Source organism: Pseudorca crassidens, chromosome 5, assembly GCF_039906515.1.
Source record: "Pseudorca crassidens isolate mPseCra1 chromosome 5, mPseCra1.hap1, whole genome shotgun sequence".
In the NCBI taxonomy this organism is placed as follows: Eukaryota; Metazoa; Chordata; class Mammalia; order Artiodactyla; family Delphinidae; genus Pseudorca; species Pseudorca crassidens.
In genome coordinates this window covers 7129209-7142191 of record NC_090300.1, presented here as the reverse complement: position 1 = coordinate 7142191, position 12983 = coordinate 7129209, and the positions used below count along the sequence as shown (strand labels likewise).

At 40.2% G+C, this 12983-nt stretch overlaps 1 pseudogene; it reads right to left on the bottom strand.

The window, feature by feature from the left end:
• Positions 1 to 11883: 11883 nt before the first annotated feature.
• LOC137225347 (histone H2A.N-like) lies at positions 11884 to 12394 on the bottom strand (annotated as a pseudogene).
• Positions 12395 to 12983: the final 589 nt, after the last annotated feature.

Below are 12983 nucleotides of genomic sequence, written 5' to 3'. Positions count from 1 at the left end.
CTCTCACCTCCCCAGATCTTCACTCGAGGGTCACTTTTCTCAGTGAGGCCAACCCAGGTCATCATCTCTAAAACTGTCCTCTGTCCTCTAATCCTGGACACGCCCCTTCTCCCTTTCCCAAGCTAACTTTCTTCATAGTGCTCTCCTGCATTTGACATACTATGTGTTTCACCCATTGAGTCTCTTATTGACTATCTTCACCCTCAAGAATGAGAACAGAGATTTTTGTCTGTTTTGCTCCTGTTTTTAGCCTCAATGTTTAGAACAGTGCCTGGCATCTATGAGGTGCTCAATATTTTAAAAATACTGTTGATTGAATCTCATTTATTTTTCATCATTAATGCAAGGTAGTATGCATTACCTTGGGGCATTACCATGGGGCAAGAGAAGGGTCTTGATTCAGAGTGGGTTGGTCTGAATTTCAGATCTGCCATTTCTGAGCTAGAAATGTGACCTTGGAACAAGCATTTATCCCCTCTGAACCTCAATTTGCTCGTCTTTGAAGTGGGGAGAACACTACTCACTTCTGTTAGGATCAAAATGAAAATTATTATTCAAGTGCTAGGAATCATTCTTAACAATTATATAGTAATACTTATCATTTATTGAACATATAATGTGCTCCAGGCACTGTGATGATAGCTTAATATATAAGTATAAATACAAAATTTCACTTAATTACCACAATAACCATATGAACTGAGTTTTTTAATTTTAAAGTTTACAGGTGGGGAAACTGAGACAGGGGAGTTAAAAGGGGTTTGTCCAAGGTCACATGCAATTAAGTGGTAGATCAGATATTTTATATAGAAAGACACTGTGTTGCCTGAATCTTTCACAAGTGTGTATCCACATACTACATACATAATAAAAGCAAACAGAATAAAGCCCAAAGCTCCCCCAAGGGACCCACTGAGCTGGGATGAAATTTCTCTAGGTTCCTGACGGTCTCATTTAAAACCTTGTGCATCTCTCATGGATTGTATCTAATCTCATTCAGTGTAGGGCAGAGGTCCCTGAGCAGAAGGTCTTATAAAACACCCATGCCCCCATCCCTTCTAAATATCACTCCATTCATAGATACATGTCGCAGATGCCATATGAAAAATCTTTGTCAAGGGTCTTTGTTTTCAAAGAGTGTATAATTGGGAAGGCAAAATATCTAATGCAAACTAAATATTAATATACTCGGGTGAGGTCTTAGCACAGGAACTTTACCAGCCTTTTTTTTTCACTGTGTAAAATGTAGAAGTTGGACTAGACAATCTCTAAGGGGCCTTTAGTTCAGGTATTTTGGAATTCTGTGATTTTGTTGTAGGCTGTTCAAGATTTTAAATAAGTCACGAAGGGCCATGGCTGGTATTAGACTCCAAGCCATAGGAACCCAGGAGAGAATTCAATATACCTTTGGGTCACTTGGGAAATATTTTGGTAAACACAAAAGACACATGTGTTCTCCTTGAATATAAGATTAAGGAAGGCGATGGGCTAATTACATTTTTATATAATTTTCAGCTTAAAAGCAGGAAGTACCAATGGAAAAAGAAAAGGAACAAAAACCAAGCAGCGAATTCTGGAAAGCTTACACACAATCAAGGCAAATGGCCTCTGCTCACAATGGACTCTCAATCCTTGACTGAACACTTAACGAGAACCTTATAGCCAGTTGCAAGGTAAGTGGTGGAGAAGGCTTTTTGCCTACTCAGTTGGGCTAAAAGCTTTTGGACAAGTGCTCAGGGCTTACAGATGAGAGAAAAGCAACAGAGGGAGCTGTGTTGGGGAATAGTTAAAAGCAGAGGCATGGAGTAAACAGGTTTTCAACAAGACACTCTTCTTTTTGAAAAGTCACTCTAAGCAAACCCTGCTTTTTACTTCCAAATCACCGTAGCAGGAAGCTTTAGAAAATGGGCAGGGCCAGCAAAAGTAAACACTGAACCACAGCACCCTTCACATGTCTCACCTCCCTGTTCCTTTCTTGCCATTGATGTTAAAAATGGCTATGTTAAAAAAATGAAAATAACATACTCCTTCCCCATTATAAAGGAGCACAGATTTGAACAAATATCTTTGGAAGAGGCAGGACAGCAAAGGAGTTCAGCTCTGATATCAGGCAGGCTTAGTGTGTACTCCTGGGCATGTAACTTAACCTCTCTGAGCCTGTTTTCTCATCTGTAAAGTGGAGATAATAATGGTAACTACCTTTTAGGACTGTCGTGAGGATTGAAGGTAATACATTTCAAGTGTTTAGTACGAGACCTGGAGCACTGTAATAAACTCTGAGTCAACAGTGGATATAATTACCATTGTTATTTATAATTTTTATTTTGAAAATTGCGTTGGTGTAGAAATACAAGACAACTCTGCTTCAGCAGTTGTAGAGAGTAATTTTCGGTTCCCTTCCTCTGTGACATTGGGAATCTTTAGATGTAGTCAGTAGATTACCCTAGGAAGGAGCAACTTGTGGATGGCTCTTCCCTGCCCGCGTGCAGCCAGTCTCCTGGCCTCCGTTTAAGCACCATTTCCTCCAGAACCCCTCAATCCATGACAGGTCACCCCCATTTCCTTCATAGCCCTTACCACAATTGTAATTGGGTGGGGATTTGTGTCATTATTTGTTTAACGTATAAGCAGTATAATTTTTCAAAGTTGAAAACATGACTTTCATCTAAATGTAGAGTGAGTATATGTCAACGATTTACCTAACCCAGGAGGCTAGCAGCATGACGGGGCTGGTTCTCAGAGCATTTGTCAGTTGGGAAGAGCGTGCTGAAGCTAGTTGGCTACCGTACAGGCAAAACATTAGTGCCGTACAGGGCAATAAAACTATAAGCTTTTGTGTTATCTTTAGTACTAGACAAAAATCATTTGCTTCTTCACTGGACAATAGTCTAAGCGTACAAATTAACATATAGCTTCACAGGGGCTTGGCTTGTATCTGTGGTAAATAGTAAATAAAAGTACATCCTGCTTGAGAATGAAATAACCCCTGGCGGGGGCGGGGGCAGCGGCTATTAAATAAAGCTTCGGTATGACTTTGAAAAGACGTGCAGTCATCTTTATGCCATATTGCCAATATTTGGCTTAGCAGATGTCTATCTCCTCATTTTTATTGTTTAAAGCAATATACTTTTTACTTTTAATGGTAAAGCATTTATCATTAAAACCAAGAACAAGACCGGGACTTCCCTGGCAGTCCAGTGGTTAAGACTCTGCGCTTCCACTGCAAGGGGCATAGGTTTGATCCCTGGTTAGGGAACTAAGATCCCACATGCCATCCAGTGTGGCCCCAAAAACAGCAACAAGAGCAACAAAAACCCTGAGAACAAGAAAACCCATTTACGTATCATTATTTAGGAGTTCTGACCAATGCAATAAAGTTAAGAATAAATGCAACTGGCAGGAAGGCAAAGAGTTTACATAGTGGTACTAAATAAAAATTAAATAAAATTTAAAATATGCCATGTTACTGGTGAAAAGACAATATAGGAAAAATGTGTTTTCAGAAAACCGTTTTATTACCATAATTGCTATTTTACTTATAATTTTATCTGAAAGAACAAGCAGGCAACATAGACAAGAAAATTCACAAAGGGTAATAACAAAATAGTATTCTTGACAGATATTCAATATATTTGTAGATAAAACAGAGTGACGTTGCCTTAAAAACATAGAGCTATCAATAGAAAGACAGAGAAAGCTCCTGAAAGGACTCGAGTCCAGCAGCAGGTGAGTCCCTGGTGCTTCCCTGGGGGCGCAGTGGTTAAGAATCCGCCTGCCAATGCAGGGGACACGGGTTCGAGCCCTGGTCCGGGAAGATCCTACATGCCGTGGAGCAACTAAGCCAGTGTGCCACAACTACCGAGCCCATGTGCCACAACTACTGAAGCCTGTGTGCCTAGAGCCCGTGCTCCGCAACAAGAGAAGCCACCGCAGTGAGACTATGTGGGACTATGTGGTCCTGTATCCTCAGCCTGGCACAGTGCCTGGTGTCTACACCAAGCCTCTGGGTTTGGGGGAGGCCTGTGGTGTCTTTGCCGTAATGTCTCGTTGGCTGTGCCCTCTGGGGTGTGCCCTAGCCCCGTGACTGGAGCCAATCCCCGTGGTAGAGTTGGTTACCTAAACTCACACCTAGTGTCCTAGATTTTATTTTGCATTTTTGTGTTTAAGTTCAGAAGATTGAGCTATCATTTAATTTTCTTCATGGTGCCTTTAGGTTTTATGATCAAAACCACAGTTACTTTATAAAAAACAAAATGAGTTATATGCTGTTCTCTATATTTTGGAATAGTTTTGGTACCAAGAAAGGAGTAAATTGTTTTCTGAAATTTAAGACAATAATCTAGTGACTCCAGTAGTGCCATTTGTTTTTTGGGGACATGAACTTTTTATAACTGTTTCTATTTCTGTAGTCTGTTGACCTATTTACGTTCTTTCTTTTGTGATATCTAATTTATTATTTCATACTTAGCAGCTACCTACAGAGTATTAGTTATCATACTTACGAATGCATAGCTTAGAATATCATCCCTACTTTAAAATAGTCATTTCTATTTATTGCCAATATGTTTTTTTCACCGCACATTTTTAAATTTTTAATAAATTTGCTAACTAGGGATTAGCAGTTTGGGGGAAGAATTGGGGTTTGCTTTTATTTATTTTTTCTTCCTTATTAATCTTATTAAGAGAAAAATCAGTGCTCTTCTAAGCACTGCTTTGGGAGAACTCCACACTTTTAATATGGAAATATTCTTTCAAAATATTCTGTTATATAAGGAATTTTCTTCTTGATGTAGGAAGTACTGAAGCACTTAAAACTTTTATAAGGTGCCGAGCTGTTAAATTCTGCATGCATTTTAAAACTCTGGTTCATTGAGGTGTGATTTATATACAATAAAATGTATCCCTTTTAACCAGAGAATTTAATGAGCTTTGACAAATGTATATAACTGTGGGACAACCAGCACAATCATGATATAGAACACTTCTGTCACTCTAAAAAGTTTTCAGTGCTCCTTTATGACCAAATTCCATACCCTACCCCCGGTGCCCGGCAACCACTGATCTGTTCCCTCTTCCGGTAGTTTTGCCTCTGAGAAAATGGCATGTAGATGCCATCATACAGTGTTAGTAATTTGTGTCTGGCTTCTTTGGCTCTGAATAATGTTTTTTAGATTCATCCATGTGTTGCACGCATCAACAGAATGCTCATTTTCATTGCTGAGCAGTATCTGTTATGTAGACGTACCACATTTGCTTGTCCACTCACCAATTAGTGAACATTTGGGCTCTTTTCAGTTTTTGGCTATTATGAATGAAGCTGATAGGAATTTTGCCTGCACTTTTAATTTCTACTTGTATTGTTTTTAATATTGTGGAATATTAGATGTTCTGGCTTCATTTTATCTCCTTTCACATATAATATGAATTTTTATGAGATCCTTATATTCTTAAAATCAGAGTGTATTCTTCTATCTTTTGCGCCTCTCCCTTGTCTGTCCAACTGATGCTGTTGATCAGCTCTGCAATTTCTTTTATTAATTTGTTATTTATCGATTACTCACATTCTGGTTATTTCATATTGAGAGGCAACATAATGTAGTGGTTAAGAGCATGGGCCCTGGAGCTCGACAGACTCAAGTCTGAATCACGGGTTCACCTCTGATTAGCTGAGTCGTCGTGGCAAAGACACTTAACCTCTTTGCATCCCAGTCTCCTCATTGGTAAAACAAGGAGAACAGTTATAGCAGCTGTCTTATAGGGCTGCGAGGATTGAGATAATGTATGTAAGGTGCCCAGCACAGTTTCAGGCACTTAGGAAAATCTCAGTAAATGGTAGCTTTGGCTGCTTTTATAGTGGAACAATTCGGTTTCTAATGTCAATTTATCTCTTATTTTTTCTTGAATTTCAGTTATTTTTATTGTATGTGTTATGTTCAGCTGTTGTTTGGGACATAAAAATTCAGTTTTGTTGGACTTTCATTCTTTAACCTGTAGTTTCCAACTTTCATGGAATGACTGGCTCATCTCTCAATGCTTTTACCACGATACTGGTGTTAACAAGTACTTTTTGTGGCTGTGATGATTGTTTTTATGATTGTTACCATTATGCTTTTGTAACTCTGCTCTTACAGTGTTCTCACGGGGTTGAGTGCCTCCAAGTCAAATGCCTACGAAGGCCACACAGACAGCATAATTGTGAGAAACAGACCAAGACTACGGCAGTCAGGGCTCAGCTACTCCCTGACTGTTTTCATCACCTTTGAAAACAGCAGTGCATTTGTCACAACCTGCCCGTCTCAGCACCTGCCTGGAATCTCGCCTAAGTTTTGTCTGTCAGTTAAAAGAATTCTTTTAGTTGTATCTGTTTCAGGCAGCCAGTTATAGGATTTATGTTTTCCTAAAGGCCACATTCTGTGTGGGAATATTCTTGCTTATACTCACCGTGATGTTGAACCCATTCGTAGTAGTCATAGTATCTGCCACTAAGTTTAGCTGAACTGTTGTTCGAGTCTAGTTTTATTTCTACTCTGTTTTCTTCAGTGTAAAAAAACCTCTGACATTTTTTAAATGGCACGGATAATACACGAATATACTATCATTGTAAAAGGTTTGGTGCAGAAACTATACAGAGGTGTAGAGCATGAAATGTAAGAATCCCTTTCAATTTTTCCCTCCCCCAGTCTCACTCCCTTCCCGAGGGAAAATCCTGGGAGCAGTCTAAGAGAACCTTTCTGCTCCTCTTTTCTATACACTTAAAAAAAATTTCTGGGCTTCCCTGGTGGCACAGTGGTTGAGAGTCCGCCTGCCGATGCAGAGGACACGGGTTCGTGTCCCGGTCCGCGAAGATCCCACATGCTGCAGAGTGGCTGGGCCCGTGAGCCATGGCCGCTGAGCCTGCGCGTCCGGAGCCTGTGCTCCGCAGCGGGAGAGGCCACAACAGTGAGAGGCCCGTGTACCGCAAAAAAAAAAAAAATTTCTATACATCATTCTTCCCACATATATAAATATCTTTTAAAAGTAAATTACGTATTTTATACTGTTCCATGATATCCTTTTAAAAGTACTTAAGACTACGTCTTGTGTTGGTATACAGCTCATTATTTTTATTTATTTTTTTAACTTTTTGATTATTTACATTTCCATTAAACATCTGTATGTTTATATGAGTCATAAACACATAGCCATGGAAGCTCCTCTGAGATCACTACTGTTACAGGGAAAACAGACCAGAGGAAGTGGATGGCTTTCAGTAACACCTCCAACAAAGACGCCTCTATTGAAATGTTTATTGACTACATAGCATGTGCTAGGTCTCTTGTCCCTTGACCTGCTCCACTCTATCCTTATAACTAAATAATCAAGACAGCCGAGTCAATCAGGCAGCTTTTAAATTACTTTCAGTGGCGAAAGAAATAGACTGATGGTCACACAGCCACAGGTATCCAGCTGGCATCCTGGGCTCATGTATCGCCGTTCAGCTCATTATTTTTAGAGATGTTCCAAAATTCATTTTCCTTGGATAGGAACTTGGATTGTTTCCAGTTTTCTGGTTTTACAAATGATGATGCAGTAGACAGCCTTGTGCATGCCTCTTTATGCAGGAAGAGCAGATATCTATATGAGTGGAAATGCGTGGTCACATGGTGTGCACTGAAATACATGAGTAGATAAACTTACAGATTACTCTGCAAAAGGCTGAGCCCGTTGTTGCAATCATCAATACATACATGGAAGTACCCATTTTTCACACCCTCCTAAAATATTTATATTTTTATCTTTATGATTTTGCCACTCTGATGGATAAAACTGATATGTCACCAGTGCTTTAGTTTATATTCCCCTAAATAGTAGTAGATTAATCCTTTTACATGTTTATTGGGTATTTGGGGGCCCACATTCTGTATTCTTTAAAAAATGTTCAAGTGTAATTTATTGTAGGAAAGGGCATAGATCGTAAGTACACAACTTGGTAAATTTTCAACAACTGAACATACCCCTATAGCCATCACCCAGATTAAGAAACAAAATATTACCCGCATCTAACTTGTGTACTCTCCAGGTCTGCATTCCCTTCGAGCGTTGCTCCTTTTGCACTTTGTATAAATGACAGCATACAAGATGTGCCCTATCAGGTCTGGCTTCTTTTGCTCAGTGTGGTGTTGACAGATTCTTCCATGTCACTGAGTGTGGGCACAGATCTTTCCTGCTCTTCACGGTCTGGTGTTCCCCTGTACATCACCATTTGCTCGTCCGTTCTATTATTGATGGACGTTTGTGTCGTGTCCAGTTTTTGGCTGGCTAGTGCTGCTGTAAACAATCGTGTACAGGTTGTAGAGCAAACTGAGTTTTCATTTCTTATGGGGAAATATCTAGGCGTGAACTTGCCGGGTCATGTGTTAAGTGTACATCTAACAGTGTAAGGAATCATCAATCTGTTTTCCAAAGTGGCTTTACCATTTGCACTTCCATCATCAGTGCCTGAGAGTTCCAGCTGCATTGCATCTGCTCAGCATTTGGTGTTGTATTTTTTATTTTATCCACTCTAATGCATGTGACATGGTGTCTTGTGTTTCATGTGCATTTTCCTAATGCCCAGTGATGGAGAGTATCTGTACATGTGTCTGTTTGCCTTCTGCATATCCTCTTTGGTCAAGCGACTATTCTGTAATTTTCTCACCAAAAACCTGGGTTTTTTGGTTTCTTACTGTTGATTTCTGAGAGTTCTTGATATATTCTGGACGCAAATCCTTTGTTAGACATATGATTTGCAAATATTTTCTCCAGTATGAAACTTCTTTGGCCCACGCGAGTTTTACAGTTTTTTTTTTTTTTTCGCGGCACGTGGGCGTCTCACTGTTGTGGCCTCTCCTGTTGCACGGCATGTGGGATCTTCCCGGACCGGGGCACAAACCTGTGTCCCCTGCATCGGCAGGCGGACTCTCAACCACTGCGCCACCAGGGAAGCCCGAGTTTTATGTTTTTATGTAGACAAATTTCCCAGTCTGTTTTTTTAGCTTCTTTTGTTAGTGTATTGCTTTAGAGGGATTATTAAAGTTATATACACCTTCCTTTCTACTGTTTAAAAAATAACATTAAAAACCATCAATAGACACATTAAAACTTACATTTTTTCCTGTCCAGTATCTTCTTCCTTCTCTCAAAAATAGGAAAAACTTCTCATGCCTTTTCTTCTTTTCCTTCTTTCCTTTCCTCACAGTCTCATATTGTGATACAATTCCAAACTGCTATTAGCCTGTATCATCATTTAGCTTAATATTTTGTTCTTGCTTTTGTTTTCCTCTAAGCATGTTGTCTAGGCATTTCTTTCAGAGAGAGTTCACAGGTTACAAACTTTTAACTTCTTGAATATTAGAAAACATTTATTTTCTCCTCATTCTTAAAGGACTAGGTAATAATTACAAGTTGAAAATAGTTTCAAGGTGCTGTTTCATTGTCTTCCTGCCCCCAGTATGACAGTGAGAAATGCAATACCATCCGATTGCCATGGATTTTTTTGTCTACTTACTTATTTTCTTTGGAAGTTTTAGGATTTTCTTTTTACCTTTGCTTTTCTGAAGTATCACCACACCTACCTATGTTAGTCTTCTTAAAATCTTTTTAAAATTTGTCCTTCTTGACACTTTGTGTGCCCTTTCGATCTGAAACCCATATATTCTTTCAAAAAATTTTGTGATAGCAAAACATATGTGATTCTTTATTTACACATTATAATGTGTAAATTATATATTATATACATTATATATAACAAGATCTAGCAGCAAGTCTAATAACTACCATAATTTCAAGGTTATGATGAGCTTACATGATATCCTAAGATATGAAAATATCTGTGATTTCTGTTGGTGACAAAGTCACACTGTTAATGCATTGAAAGCCCATACATTCTTTTTTTTTTTAAACTTTTTATTTTGGAGCATAGTTGATTAACAATGTTGTGTTAGTTTCAGGTGTACAACAAAGCGATTCAGTTATACATATACATGTATCTATTCTTTTTCAAATTCTTTTCCCAATTAGGTTGTTACAGAATACTGAGCAGAGTTCCCTGTGCCATACAGTAGGTCCTTGTTGGTTATCTGTTCTAAATATAGCCGTGTGTACACGGCTAGAATGAGGTGAGAGGAGGGGAGAAAGGAGAACGAGAGGAGGCGGAGAAGGGAGGGGAGAATGAGAGGAGGGGAGAAAGGACGAGAAAGAGAGAGAGGAAGAGTGAGAGGGAGGGAGGGAGGGAGGAAGTGGAGGGATGCGGGGAGAGCAAACCTTCATCCGTGCACACACATCACTTGCAGACCAGGTGCAGCAGCAACGGTGGCAGGCTCATGGCTGGCAGTGATTGGTCACGTTCTTCTGGCCCAGGAATATTCTGGTTTTCTTTCTTGGTCTCTTCACCTGTGTCTGCTCTTATCTCTGTGCTCACCCCTTCCACCCGCCTTACTCCCCATTTTGTGCTGTTGAATGTACATTTTAACTGGAGACATGCAGGCATGTTAAAGTTTGAGAAGCACTGCTCTACAGAACTCCTGTTCACCCCCGATGCTCTCAGAATAATTTGTTTCTCACCTTCAATGGTAGAGTGCAAATTCCTTAAGGATAGGCTTCTTGACTAATTTATCCTCAAGGCTGGAGCACCTAGCACAGTGCTTTTTGTTTTTGTTTGCGTACAGAGCTGCTCATAAATATATTTGAATAAATGACTTTTCCTGACTTTCACCTTTAGAAAAATTGTAACCTTTCTGGGAAATGGTCAAGTTGAACAATTTTGAGAATTAGCAAATCTTGGGAGGCTTCTAGAAGTAGAGTGTGGTCAGAAGAATAATGTCCTTCCCCAAAGTCTTAATTAATCTAAATCCTAAATCCCCACTGCCCAGACACGTGAGTACATTCCTTTATGTGGCAGATGTGATTGAGGACCTTGAGGTGGGGAGATGGCCCTGGGTTATCCCAGTGGAGCCAAGGGGATCACACGAGTCCTTAAAAGCAGAGAACATTTCTGGCTGCAGAGAACCAGAGCGATGGCAGTGTGAGAACTTGACCTGCCAAGAATGGGGAAGAATTGTTTCTTCTTTGGTTGTGGAGAATTGTCTCTCCCAACACAAAATACATGCTAGTATTCCCATCTCACAAACAAGACATTTGGGGCAAAAGAAAGTCAGACAACTTGTCCAAGGGCACAAGAGGTAGTAAAGCCTCAAATTTATATATATATTCAGAAACCCATGATCTTCCCACCATATGCTGCTGTCTACTGGGAAGGCTGTTGGCAAAATAATTACACACGTTGGTTTTTACTATGAATCAGGAAGATAACAAATGCAAACTTGATATTAAAAAATTTACCGGGAGGTAGTGGAATTTCTGATGGACATGTAGAGATATTTATTCATCCGTTCATTTATAACTTTTAGTACAAACCTTCTCTGTATCTACTCTGTGGTAGGCATAGGTGCAGAGCATGAAGAGAAAGGGGGAGAAAAAGTTTAGAAAGGAACATGCTGGTACGGGGATGCCTCCATGCCACTTAGCACCATGGTGTTCTAAATCAACAAAGTCAAGATTTGAGAGTCTGGACAACTTTGACATCCAGAAGGGTTGCTTTTCCTGAACCTCTAATCGCTTTATATTGAAAGTCACTTCAGTCTCTTCCTTGTGACCTCTCTGCATCTTTGGTTTCATTGAAGTATAATCTGGGCAGCTTCTGTGGAAATTTATCATCGCATTAAGCAAGAAGATACATTTTGATTCAGGGAAAACCTTCATCTCTTATTTAAAGTCCAAAAGTTAAAAGGCATTTGGAGTAAATTTTCTTCTTTCTTGAAAGTGTCTTTCCTTTATTTTTATTTTTTTCACAAATTAAGTCCGAGACTAAAAATGCAAGACCCAGAGACCAGGTGTGTCACACCAAGACCACCATTGCAGCGGGTACTTGTCAGATACTTCATCTTCCAGCTCAGTCCTCCAGCGGATCCAATTTTGTTTGACAAGTGTAATCTTTTCAACAACAGGGCCATTCAGGTTCACTTCATTTATTCCCAAGCTCTTCAGAGAGCATCTCTGCTTGACTGCTTCAAGGATCTCTCTGCTGGTGACGGCTCTTCTGTGGATGTAGAGGGACAGTCTAACCGCCTCTAGGCTAACCCCTTCCAGCCACCAAGTCCTCCAGAGCTCCCCGTGCATCCAAGATCCAGAAGCACCCACTGAAGTCCGGGTGGGTTCGCTTTAGGATTTTCCCCGTGCAACTGAAATATGCCTCCTTCTTCTTCCTCTTCTTCTTCCCAGAGGCAGAGCTGGCCTGCTTATCCTTCTCTTCGGCTGGGGTATAAATTGTGGGCTTCTTCTTAGGGAATCGTAGGCCATGTAAGCAAATGAAGTGCATGTGGCAGACTTGTCTTTACTCTTCTAGCTCAGAGCACTGGCCGTCTGGAGTAAATTTTAATGTGATTCGTCGGAAAGATTCTTTCAGTTTGAACTCTCTCCTAGTGTAAAAGGACGAACTCATTAAGTTCTCAAAGGTCTCCAGGAAGACGGTGACAATTGAGTGCTCCATTGTGGCACTTCGTGTTTCTGATAAACCTTGAGAATGAAAACATGTTTGACCCTTTTGACATCACTTACCTAAACACAACACTTAACCAAAACAATTATGTCTGTTGACCTTGGAGCAGAGAAACCCTCAGCGTCCGGAAAGCTCAGGGAGACTATTGTTCAAGTGTAAGCCTGTCCACCTGCCCTCTGCCCGTCTCTTCTGTTGAGCTGATCTTTGGATTTTACAGTCCTTTGGGATTAACCCCTAGAGATCTCTGTCTGGAGTCAAGTCTGCCATGAAAGTTGAAAAGTGATTAATATGCTTGTGTATCTCTGCACATATGAACGTCTGGAAGGACGTTTATGCACCAGATGTGGACCGTGCTTGTCCCTGGGCCACAGGATCACAGGCCATTCTTGTATCTTCACCCGAGGGGGTT